Source organism: Melospiza melodia, chromosome 17 (genome assembly GCF_035770615.1).
Source record: "Melospiza melodia melodia isolate bMelMel2 chromosome 17, bMelMel2.pri, whole genome shotgun sequence".
NCBI lineage: Eukaryota > Metazoa > Chordata > Aves > Passeriformes > Passerellidae > Melospiza > Melospiza melodia.
Window position 1 is genome coordinate 4,281,600 of NC_086210.1, and position 11,227 is coordinate 4,292,826.

An 11,227-nucleotide genomic window follows, 5' to 3' on the forward strand; every position below is an offset into this window, starting at 1 on the left:
TGTCTGTTGTTCATGAAGCCCCAGTTCCTTCTTTGGGAATCAGCTGGGAGGCTTGCTGCAAAACAACCCCTTGGCATATGAAACGAAGCCTGGGTCAAAAAGGGATGTTCAGAGGCTTTTGTGGTCGTGCCAGACACAAGGCACCTTTGGACTGGGCTGTTCAGAAGCAGCTGGAACAAACTGGCTGCCTTTGAGCTTCAGTCCACTGCAGACAGCTTCCAGTCAAGTGTCTCCTGCTTATTGCTGCAGGTCACAGGAAAGCCATCCAGCCTCCTGGCTCAGTGCTGGCCCTTGCAAAGGGCTTGGGAGTTCTTTCCCTTGCTGACCAGTCCCTCAACACACTTCAGCCTTGGTGCATCTCTGGCTCTAGAAAGAGAAAAGTTTTCCTGGGAATAAAGCAAAGCATTTTTCTACCTATTTGTCTCCTCCCCAATAGTGTCAAGTTTGCAACAAAATCCAAAGAGAGAGCAGCTGAAAGAGGTAGAAGATGAGGCACTACATCATGCCAGACACTTCCAAAAGCTTGGCTGTGGGAGGCAAAGACATGCTGAGTTTTCTTACCAAAAGTTGATGCTGTCTATACATTTTGATGCTGATGCCTCATAACCAATGTATTGTTTTCATGACATGGGAAAAGGTGAATGAGTAGATGGTGCTGTTGGAGCTGTGCTCAGTGGGGCAGCAGCAGCTCTGGGGTGATTCCCTACGCAGCTGCAATCAGCCCACGTTGCTCTCAGGGCCAGGTCTGAATGAACTTGGTGATGCTGATCAGAGGTGCACAGCTCTGTGTCCATGGGATAACCCCAGGGTTGTGGACTCCAGTTCTGTGGAGCTGCCACTGCTTTGCAGGAAAACCCAAAGGCAGAACTTGTCCTGTTGTATTTTTTTGCCATTCATAGCATCGTCTGCTATTTCTGGGTATTAATTGCGTCATTAGACAATAACTCACAAGAAGGGAAGATTCCACATGTATTTCCATTTTGCTTTCTTGCTGCTGCAGGTGGAACTGATTTACCTAGGAGCTATTGATGCTCCCTTCACCTATAGCCCTTCAACTGCCAATGTGGGCTTCTGCTTCAAGTTTGCGCCTGAGGAAGACATCGGTGCACCAGGTGGGACCCAGACTGCTCAGATCTCCTTCAGTGCCACCATAGTGTGGAGGTTTGAGGAAGAATTCCAGTTCAGTGTGGCTGGATCTCCTATGTCTGCAATCCTGACTATCAAGTAAGGATGGTCAAAGCCAGGCACGCGCCTGCACGTCCTCAGCACAAGAGAAAGGGGCCGCTTCATGTGAGCGGTCCCAGCCCCTCCACGCGTGCGGGATTGGTGCCAAAAGCCAGACAACACTTAGCGGTGGATCACACGGCTCATGCATTAATGAAGAATGCAGCTAGCTGCAAGAATTAGTATGAATTGCAGGACACATTGGTCATCCACACTTTGAATGCACTTGCGGCCCTGGGTTCCTCCCGGGGCTACGCCCGTCTGAGCATTTCTTGACGATCAGTCGCCGTCCGGGGGCCACCACAGTGGTGCGGCTGGCGTCGCCTCGCAGGCCAGTTGACTGTGGTCAGCAGCGGAGACGATGCTGGCTCGCTGGTGCCCAGAGGGAAGGCGGTCAGGGGTTTGGCAAGGGATGCTTTTCCCTTGGCGGCCTCAATTTTTTCCCTGTGACCCAGCAGGCGTCATCATCGTCATGGCTGTCATCATCATTGTTGCCGCGCAGGGCCTTCATCCCCCTATATGCAGACTCAGGGACTGATCCATAGCTCCCCACTCCTGGAGTGAGCCACTGGGGCAGAGTTTGTCCTTGGGGCACCCATGCCGCGGTATGGTGGTGGTGGGAGATGAGGAGAGTAAGAGACAGCGTTGAAAACATCACCGTGGGCTGGGAGAACAGAGGGGACAAGAGGGAGATGAGGTGCAGGCCTCACCCGTAGCCTCCCAGTCACGCAGGCGGCTGTCTGCGGGTGGATACCACGGGGGTACTGTGCTGTGCTGCTGCGTGTGCATGTGAGGCGAGAGCGCCAGGGACAGGGGTTCTGACCCCCTCCTCCCTTCGCCTGCCCTGCTCCTCTTCTGTTGCGGTCTCGGGGTGCAAATAGCACCATGGCTTTTCTCTCTCTCCACCAAGGCCATCACGTGCCGCCACTTGGCTGGTCCCCCATCAGGGCTGTCTCTGCCACACTCCCTTTTTGGTTCTTGTCTCTGGGATGGGGCACTCCGTCTCTGCTTCTCTACCTCTGGCTTTGTTTTCCCCTGGTGCATGGGAGCCAGTGGGGAGGGAGGTGAGAGTAGTAGGTGGGAGAAGCTGGCTGGCTGTTGGCCTGTTGGCATGCCACTTCTTTAGGAGCAGCATGGGCCGGGAGGTGTGGCCAAGCTTTGGCCTTGCAACCTCAGATCAGACATGGCGAGCCGCTGAATTTAAGCAAATTAGTCAGCAAGGGAAAAGAAACTAACAAGGATTCCATCAGTAACGGTGAGCAAAGAGGGAAAAGCCCAGGGCTGAATCTCCCCCCGCAGTGGGGCACGGGACATGTGACGTACAGAAGCCCCCCTCCTGGGCGGCGCTCTTGGGGGACCCAAATCCTTGTGATCGAGGCCGCAGCCCGCAGACGGTGTGAGGCCAGTAGCGGCCCCCCAGCGCGCCGGGCCCGGGGCTTCTCAGAGTCAGGTTGCTTGGGAATGCAGCCTAAACCGGATGGTAAACTTCATCTAAGGTTAAATACTGGCACGAGACCGATAGCCAACAAGAATCGTAAGAGAAAGTCGAAAAGAACTCTGAAGAGAGAGTTCAAGAGGGTGTGAAACCGTTAAGAGGTAAACAGGTGGGGCCTGCGCAGTCTGCCTGGAGGATTCAACCCGGCGAGTTTCATTCGTCTGGCGCAGGTTTGGTGGATCCTCGCCTCCGCCTCCCCTCCGTCGCCCGGGCAAACCCCATCCGTGGTAGTGCCGTGGCGGGGGGCGTCGCTTCTCCCCTCGCGGGGGGTAAGCGTCCTCAAAGCACAGCGTTTCTCGCAGGGGTGCAGGGGCTGGGCCCGCTGGCCCCCGGCCCTGCTGTCAACCGGGGCGGACTGTGCTCAGTGCGCCCCGACCGCGCGGCGCCACTGGGCTGGGCTCACAGGCCGCGCTGGGGTGCCCGGGGTCTGCAGCGATGTTGGCTACCCACCTGACCCGTCTTGAAACACAGACCAAGGAGTGAGCTTGACAGGCGGCACGTGCGCGAGTCAGGAGCCATTGTCGAAAGCCCGCGGCACAATGAAGGTAAGGGCCGGCGCGTGCCGGCTGAGGTGGGATCCCGTGGCACATGTTGCGCCTGGTAGCCCCAGGCGCACCACCAGCCCGTCTCACCCACCGCCCCTTCGTGGGGCCGGGGAGGTGGAGCGTGAGCGTCCGTGCTAGGACCCGAAAGATGGTGAACTATGCCTGGGCAGGGCAAAGCCAGAGGAAACTCTGGTGGAGGTCCGTAGTGGTCCTGACGTGCAAATCCGTCGTCCAACGCGGGTCTAGGGGCGAAAGACAGACCATCTAGTAGCTGGTTCCCTCTGAAGTTTCCCTCAGCTGGCACTTGGCAATGGGCAGTTTTACCTGGTAAAGCTAATGATTAGAGGCCTTGGAGCTGAAACAATCTCAACCTATTCTCAAACTTTCAATGGGTAAGGGGGCCGGCTCGCTGGCGTGGAGCCGCGCCGTGGAATGCGAATGCTCAGTGGGCCACTTTTGGTAAGCAGAACTGGCGCTGCGGGATGAACCGAACACCGAGTTAAGGCGCCCAATGCTGACACTCATCAGAGCCCAGAAAAGGTGTTGGTTGATCTAGACAGCAGGACGGTGGCCATGAAAATCGGAATCCGCTAAGGAGTGTGTAACAACTCACCTGCCGAATCAACTGGCCCTGAAAATGGATGGCGCTGGAGCGTCGGGCCCATACTCGGCCGTCACCGGCAGTGCGATGCCCGCGGGGGCTAGGCCGTGACGAGTAGGAGGGCCATGGCGGTGCGCCTCGAAGCCTGGGGCTTGGGCCCGGGTGGAGCTGCCGCAGGTGCAGATCTTGGTGGTAGTAGCAAATATTCAAACGAGAGCTTTGAAAGCCAAAGTGGAGCAGGGTTTCTTGTGAACAGCAGTTGAACATGGGTCAGTCAGTCCTAAGCGATAGGCGAGCGCCGTTCCAAAAGGGCGGGCGATGGCCTCCGTTGCCCTCAGCCAATCGAAAGGGAGTCGGGTTCAGATCCCCGAATCCGGAGTGGCGGAGACGGGCGCCGTGAGGCGCCCAGTGTGGTGACGCAACCGATCCCGGAGAAGCTGGCGGGAGCCCCGGGGAGAGTTCTCTTTTCTTTGTGAAGGGCCGGGCGCCCTGGAATGGGTTCGCCCCGATAGAGGGGCCCGTGCCTTGGAAAGCGTCGCGGTTCCGGCGGCGTCCGGTGAGTTCTCGCTGGCCCGTGAAAATCCGGGGGAAAGGGTGTAAGTCTCGCGCCGGGCCGTACCCATATCCGCAGCAGGTCTCCAAGATGAACAGCCTCTGGCATGTTGGAACAATGTAGGTAAGGGAAGTCGGCAAGCCGGATCCGTAACTTCGGGATAAGGATTGGCTCTAAGGGCTGGGTCGGTCGGGCTGGGGCGCGAAGCGGGGCTGGGTGTGCGCCGCGGCTGGACGCGTGCCGGGCCCTTCCCGTGGATCGTCCCAGCTGCGGCGGGCGCCGCCCACCCCCCCCACCCACCCTCCGCCTTGCCGCGGCCGGAGCCCCGAGCGGTTCGCGCAGGGGAGGGTCCCCCGGGGGGGTCCCCGGGCTGACGCCCCGCCTCGGCTGGCGCCTAGCAGCCGGCTTAGAACTGGTGCGGACCAGGGGAATCCGACTGTTTAATTAAAACAAAGCATCGCGAAGGCCCGAGGCGGGTGTTGACGCGATGTGATTTCTGCCCAGTGCTCTGAATGTCAAAGTGAAGAAATTCAATGAAGCGCGGGTAAACGGCGGGAGTAACTATGACTCTCTTAAGAATAGTTACTAACTGGGCTCAGCTGCAGAAGTCGCACCTCCTCGCGGTCCCGCCGGATGCCCTTGTGGTAACTAAGTTGACTTTTGCCCTAGTGTGAGTGAGGGCTTTTACCAGCCCTCCCTATTGTTGGGATCGCCACCCAATGGTAGTATCACGATCTGCTAAAACAAAGAGTTTGCCGCAGCCTGTTCGCTGTTGCACAGTGCCTTGTCCACGGGCTGTTGATGTTGGACAAAAGTTGGTAGCTCGAGAGAGGGTCGACTACGACTATTTCTACCCTCACTTGGACTGGTTATTTCTTTAACTTACCGGACTGACATAATGGTGCAATGTCTAGCTTTGCGTTACATCTCTACTGCAACTCAGACTGACCCATTAGATCTAAGGGTCAATGATGCCAAATCTGTGCCCTCTCTGCCCAGGGAAGAGGGGTTCAATCTTGTAAGTCTAGAGTTTGTTAACTCTGGAATTGTCAAAGGAGATGGTATACATCATGCAGATGTCTGGGAGTTTCTGGGGCAACTCCCTGAGCCATATGAGATCTCCCCTATGGGGCTGGCCCAGGAAGAGGCTGTGAGTGCAGAGGGAGGTTTCGAAGAGCCCAGAACACCTGAGGCCGAAAGTAGGAGGGGGGATACTGAAGAGCCCAAAACACCCGAGGCTCCTTATGGGTCCAAAGCTATTGGTAGTACGCCAAAAACACCGGTCGTATCAATGCCGGACAAACAGCCATCTTGTCCTCAATGTGAGACCCCGTTTACTAGGATGCTGGGGCTGATTGGTCATCTTAAAAGGGTGCACAGGCAGAGAAAGATCATTTTCAGATGTGCGAAGTGTGGTAAACAAAATCTAAAATACCACAGTATCTCGTGTCACATCCCGCGTTGCAAGGGAATGGTGTGTGTGGCTCCCACAGGTGACTGGGTCTGTGAGGTGTGCCATCGAGGGTTTGCCACCAAGATTGGCCTGGGTCAGCACAAGAGGATAAGACATCCTCTTGTGCGGAATGAGGAGCGGATTATTGCTTCCCATCCTAAAGAGTCATCGGCCCGAGGGGCCCACAAACGAGTATGGACTGAAGAGGAAGAGGCTCTCCTGATACAACTGGTGGACAAGTACACCGGTAAAAGGAACATTAATCAACCTTTAGCGGAGCATATTCCAATGAAGACAGCAAAGCAGATAAGCGATAAAAGGCGCCGTCTAGTGAAAGGTCCCTCCGCAGAAGAACATGAAGGCCTAGTAGGCGCCGTGGGGATCGAACACCCACCCGAGTCTGCTAAATTGCCGAAGGAGGGACAGTTAAAACTCCAATACCGCAAGATGATCAAAGCGGGACTATCGGTTGGAAAGTTCACCATGTATCGGGAGGCCTTTGAGAAAATTGTTGATGGGCAAGATCCAGGTTGTGTGGTGAATGACGTATATAACGAGTTTCTCGGTATTCTGGGGGAGCCTAGCCAGAGCAAATCTATCTGTAAGGGTCGAAAAAAGCAGGCACCCCGTGGCGAAAAAACATCCAAGACTACACCAAATTGGATGTGTAAAAGAGCTATCAAGAGGGGCAAATTCTTGCGATTTCAGTTGTTGTTCAAGTCACATAGAAGGCGCCTCGCGCGTATCATCTTGGATAGCACGGAAGCCATTCAGTGCCAGGTACCATCGAGCGTTGTGCACGATCACTTTAAGAATAGATGGGATACATCTGGTACATTTGGTGGCCTCTTAGGTTTCCCTCCTTACAAGGAGGCGAACAATGTGGTGTTCGAGGCCCTAATTACAGAGAAAGAGGTGGATAAGAACTTGAAAGAGATGTGTAAAACCTCCGCTCCCGGGCCAGATGGGATTACTCTGGGTCAAATTATTGCAAAAGACCCGAGATTTTCCCGGTTGACTGAGATCTTCAACCTCTGGCTTATTACCGGTACAATTCCAGATGTGCTGCGGGACTGCAGGACAGTCTTGATACACAAGTCTTCAGATGTAGAGAAGCTTGGTGATATCAATAACTGGAGGCCTATCACTATTGGTTCAATGGTGATTAGGCTATTTTCCAGGATCGCCACGGCGAGGCTGTCCAAAGCTTGTCCCATTAACCCCCGGCAACGGGGTTTTATTTGCGCATCAGGGTGTGCCGAGAACCTCAAGTTGTTACAACTTGTGGTAAAAACAGCAAAAGGAGAGCACAAACATCTGGGGGTCGTGTTCGTGGACATCGCTAAGGCATTTGACACCGTGTGTCATGAGCATGTATTTGAGGGTCTGGTCCAGAGAGGTGTGGATTCACACGTGATTGATTTAGTGAGGGAAATGTATCGTGATGTCAGGACGTACATTTCCGTTGGAAGGGGAAGAACAGACCCCATATACATTCGCTCAGGTGTCAAACAGGGCAACCCTATGTCACCTCTGCTGTTTAATTTAGCGATGGACCCCCTTCTATGTAAACTTGAACGTGAAGGTGAAGGTTTCCATCATGGGGGTTGGAAAACTACGGCCATGGCATTTGCCAATGACCTAGTGCTCCTGAGTGATTCCTGGGAAGGCATGTGTTGTAACATCAAAATTCTGGAGGCCTTTTGTAATCTTACTGGCCTCAGTACGAAGGGTGAAAAATGTCACTTTTACACTTTGGCTTTTACATCAAGCCAACAAGGGACTCATATACTATCAATGATTGTCCCGCATGGGTAATAAACGGATCCCCTCTTAACATGATCGACCCAGGTTCCTCAGAAAGATATCTTGGCACATGGGTAGACCCCTGGACTGGCTTCGCAGACCCTAGATTATCAGAGAAGCTAACTGATTGGCTCCATCGAATTGGTCGTTCGCCTTTAAAACCTCTCTAGAAAGTCAATATACTCAGGACTTATACTATTCCGAGACTGATATATTTGGCTGACCATACTGAGGTTAAGGTGGGCCTCCTCGAATCCCTTGACCAGTTGATTCGTAATACGGGCAAGGAATGGCTTCATCTTCCACAAAGTACGTGTGATGCGATCTTGTACTCGAGTTTCAAAGATGGTGGTTTAGGTCTCATCAGATTGGTGGCGCTCATTCCAAGTATACAGGCGAGAAGACTGCATAGATTGGCACAGTCTTTGGATGAGACTCTTGTGAATTATTTGAAGGAAATCCATCTGGAACGGTTATTTGAAAGATTGTGGCTAAAAGCAGGGGGGACACAAGAGTCCGTCCCATCAATTTGGGAGCCTCTACCGGCGGTAGAGTTGGGGGGTGATGATGAAGCCCGGCTTGAATGGGAAGCACCCGCTCCTAAAATTTGCTATCCAAAACCGTGTAATTGGAGGAAATTAGAATTTCAAAAGTGGATCCACCTGGTATCCCAGGGTCATGGAATTGAAAATTTTGAAAATGATGAGATCAGTAATGCCTGGATAAGGTGGTTTGGGGGCATACCTCACCGAAAATTAATCACGGCCCTACAATTAAGAGCCAATGTCTACCCGACAAGGGAATTCCTTGCTAGGGGTAGACAGGAGAATGTTGTTCAATCCTGCCGACATTGTGGAGCTAGATATGAGACCGTGGCCCACATTGTCGGCAACTGCGCCATCACTCAGGAAGCCAGGATTAAGAGACATAACGCCATCTGTGAAACTTTTAGCGAAGAGGCGAAGAGGGAGTGTTGGGCAGTAGACGAGGAGCCACACATTAGGGATGAGGCAAACGAATTGTTTAAACCGGATTTGATCTTTGTTAAAGGGTCTAAAGCAGTCGTGGTTGATGTGACAGTGAGGTACGAGCACTCTGAAATCTCATTGAGTGAAGCTGCCTCGGAAAAGGCCAAGAAATATCAGCGCCTTCATAAGCAGATCGAACAATTGACGAATGCAAAGGAAATTGAATATGTTGGCTTCCCCATGGGAGCCTGTGGCAAATGGTTAGGCAAGAATACTGAGTTGCTGACCGCCCTTGGTCTCTCTAAAACGAGGCTAGAGAGAACCGCGAGGGCCCTAGCATCTAAAGTACTCTTCGCCTCTGTCGATATTGCACATATTTTTGTAAGCAAAGCTATATCGACTGTATCTGTAAATACATTGTAAATAAACAAGGCCCCTCCCCTTGGCTGGGTCCGCTGGACAGTGGAATCGGTTTTGGGTGGGAGGGGTTCATCCCTCATAACCGCGTCTTAGCCCATATTTGGGTTAAAAATTCTGATTTGGACATCAGGTGGACGGGCCACCTTACTTAACCCGGAAAAGGAACATATACAGTTTGTATGTGTTTAATAAATAGCCAAATGCCTCGTCATCTAATTAGTGACGCGCATGAATGGATGAACGAGATTCCCACTGTCCCTACCTACTATCCAGCGAAACCACAGCCAAGGGAACGGGTTTGGTGGAATCAGCAGGGAAAGAAGACCCTGTTGAGTTTGACTCTAGTCTAGCGCTGTGAAGAGACATGAGAGGTGTAGAATAAGTGGGAAGCCGGGCACGCGCTCGGTGGTGCGGGGCGACCCACCCGCCGGCGTCCCGGCCATCAGTGAAATACCACTACTCTGATCGTTTTTTCACTTACCCAGTGAGGCGGGGGGGCGAACCCCAAGGGGAGCTCTCGCTTCTGGCGCCAAACGGCCGGTGCGCGCCGGCCACGACCTGCTCGGGGGACAGCGGCAGGTGGGGAGTTTGACTGGGGCGGTACACCTGTCAAAGCGTAACACAGGTGTCCTAAGGCGAGCTCAGGGAGGACGGAAACCTCCCATGGAGCAGAAGGGCAAAAGCTCGCTTGATCTTGATTTTCAGTACGAATACAGACCATGAAAGCGGGGCCTCACGATCCTTCTGGCTTTTTTGGGTTTTAAGCAGGAGGTGTCAGAAAACTTACCACAGGGATAACTGGCTTGTGGCGGCCAAGTGTTCATAGTGACATCGCTTTTTGATCCTTCGATGTCGGCTCTTCCTATCATTGTGAAGCAGAATTCACCAAGCGTTGGATTGTTCACCCACTAATAGGGAATCTGAGCTTGGTTTAGACTGTCATGAGACAGGTTAGTTTTACCCTACTGATGATGTACTGTTGCAATAATAATCCTGGGAACCCTTGGGATGGGATGGGATGTGTTATCCCTTAGAGAAGTGAGGCCAATGGAGATCTCTCCCCTGAAAACATTGCCTGCAGAACCCCTTCCAGAGTCCAGCTGAAGGCCTAGCCTTTGGGCTGGGATCAGTTTGGTCAGAGGGGTGACCTCCTTTGACCAGGGACACATCCTACTCTAGCGGGGGATGTTGCTGAGCAGGGCTTTGAGGGTCAGGCTGAAATGAATGTGCCAAGGGACAGTGAAGGGGCCTGGGAGGTTCCTCTCCACTCCTGGTGTGTGGCAGAAGGGTCTCACCCTCTCGTGGGTGGCTGTGCTCTGGTGGGACTGAGGCACCTGTGTGGTGCCCGAGTGCTGTGGCAGCTGAGGCAGCTCCCTGGCCCAGGAGAGCCTCAGTGGGCCCGAGGGTCAGGAACTCCCCAGCACTGCATGGGGCTCCTGGGCCATCTGTGGGATGTGTTCTGCCCCAGAACCTGCTCAGTGCAGTCCTGGATTTCCTTGGGGAAAGGTCCTTGTTAAATGTCCTGGTTTTCTTTTTTATTTTATTTTCATATCTACTTCATGTTCAGGATATGTGGTTCATGACTGCTGGTTGGGAAAGTCCTAAACCTGATATTCGACACAGTCGTTAAGTGTGCTGGATCCCATTCCTCATGTCTGTGGCCATCCTGGGAACCCTTGGGATGGGATGGGATGGGATGTGTTATCCCTGAGAGAAGTGAGGGCAGTGGAGGTCTCTCCCCTGAGCACATTGCCTGCAGAACCCCTTCCGGAGCCCAGCAGAAGGCCTGGCCTTTGGGCTGGGATCAGTTTGGTCAGAGGGGTGACCTTCTTTGATCAGGGACACGTCCTACTTTAGCAGGGGTCTTCCTCACAATTGGTAATGATTTCAAAGACAGAGCACATCCCTTCTGGGATTTCCTTTCCTTTCTTTGAGCACTAAAGGAGGAATCTCACCCTGGGTTTAGCTACAGGGACAAAAGGCAGAAGCCTTTCTGTGCAGGTGAGTGCCAGTCCTTGCCCACACTCCCTGGAAACGGAACCCTGCCAAGCAGGAAAGAGATCTAGAGGTGAGGGCCTGGTGCAGTCAGATTGAGCAGTCCCACCTGTCCATAAATTCCCATTTCCAAAGGCCTCCAGACAGTCCTTTGTTATGTTGCCCAT

General features: G+C 53.4%; 1 non-coding gene and 1 pseudogene across 1 annotated transcript; both read left to right on the forward strand.

Annotated features, from left to right (window-relative positions):
- The first annotated feature begins 1,342 nt into the window (after positions 1-1,342).
- LOC134426245 (5.8S ribosomal RNA) lies at positions 1,343-1,495 on the forward strand. Its single transcript, XR_010029948.1, has one exon. It is a non-coding gene; the product is annotated as a 5.8S ribosomal RNA (ribosomal RNA).
- Positions 1,496-2,391: 896 nt separating this feature from the next.
- On the forward strand, positions 2,392-10,045 carry LOC134426188 (28S ribosomal RNA; annotated as a pseudogene).
- Positions 10,046-11,227: the final 1,182 nt, after the last annotated feature.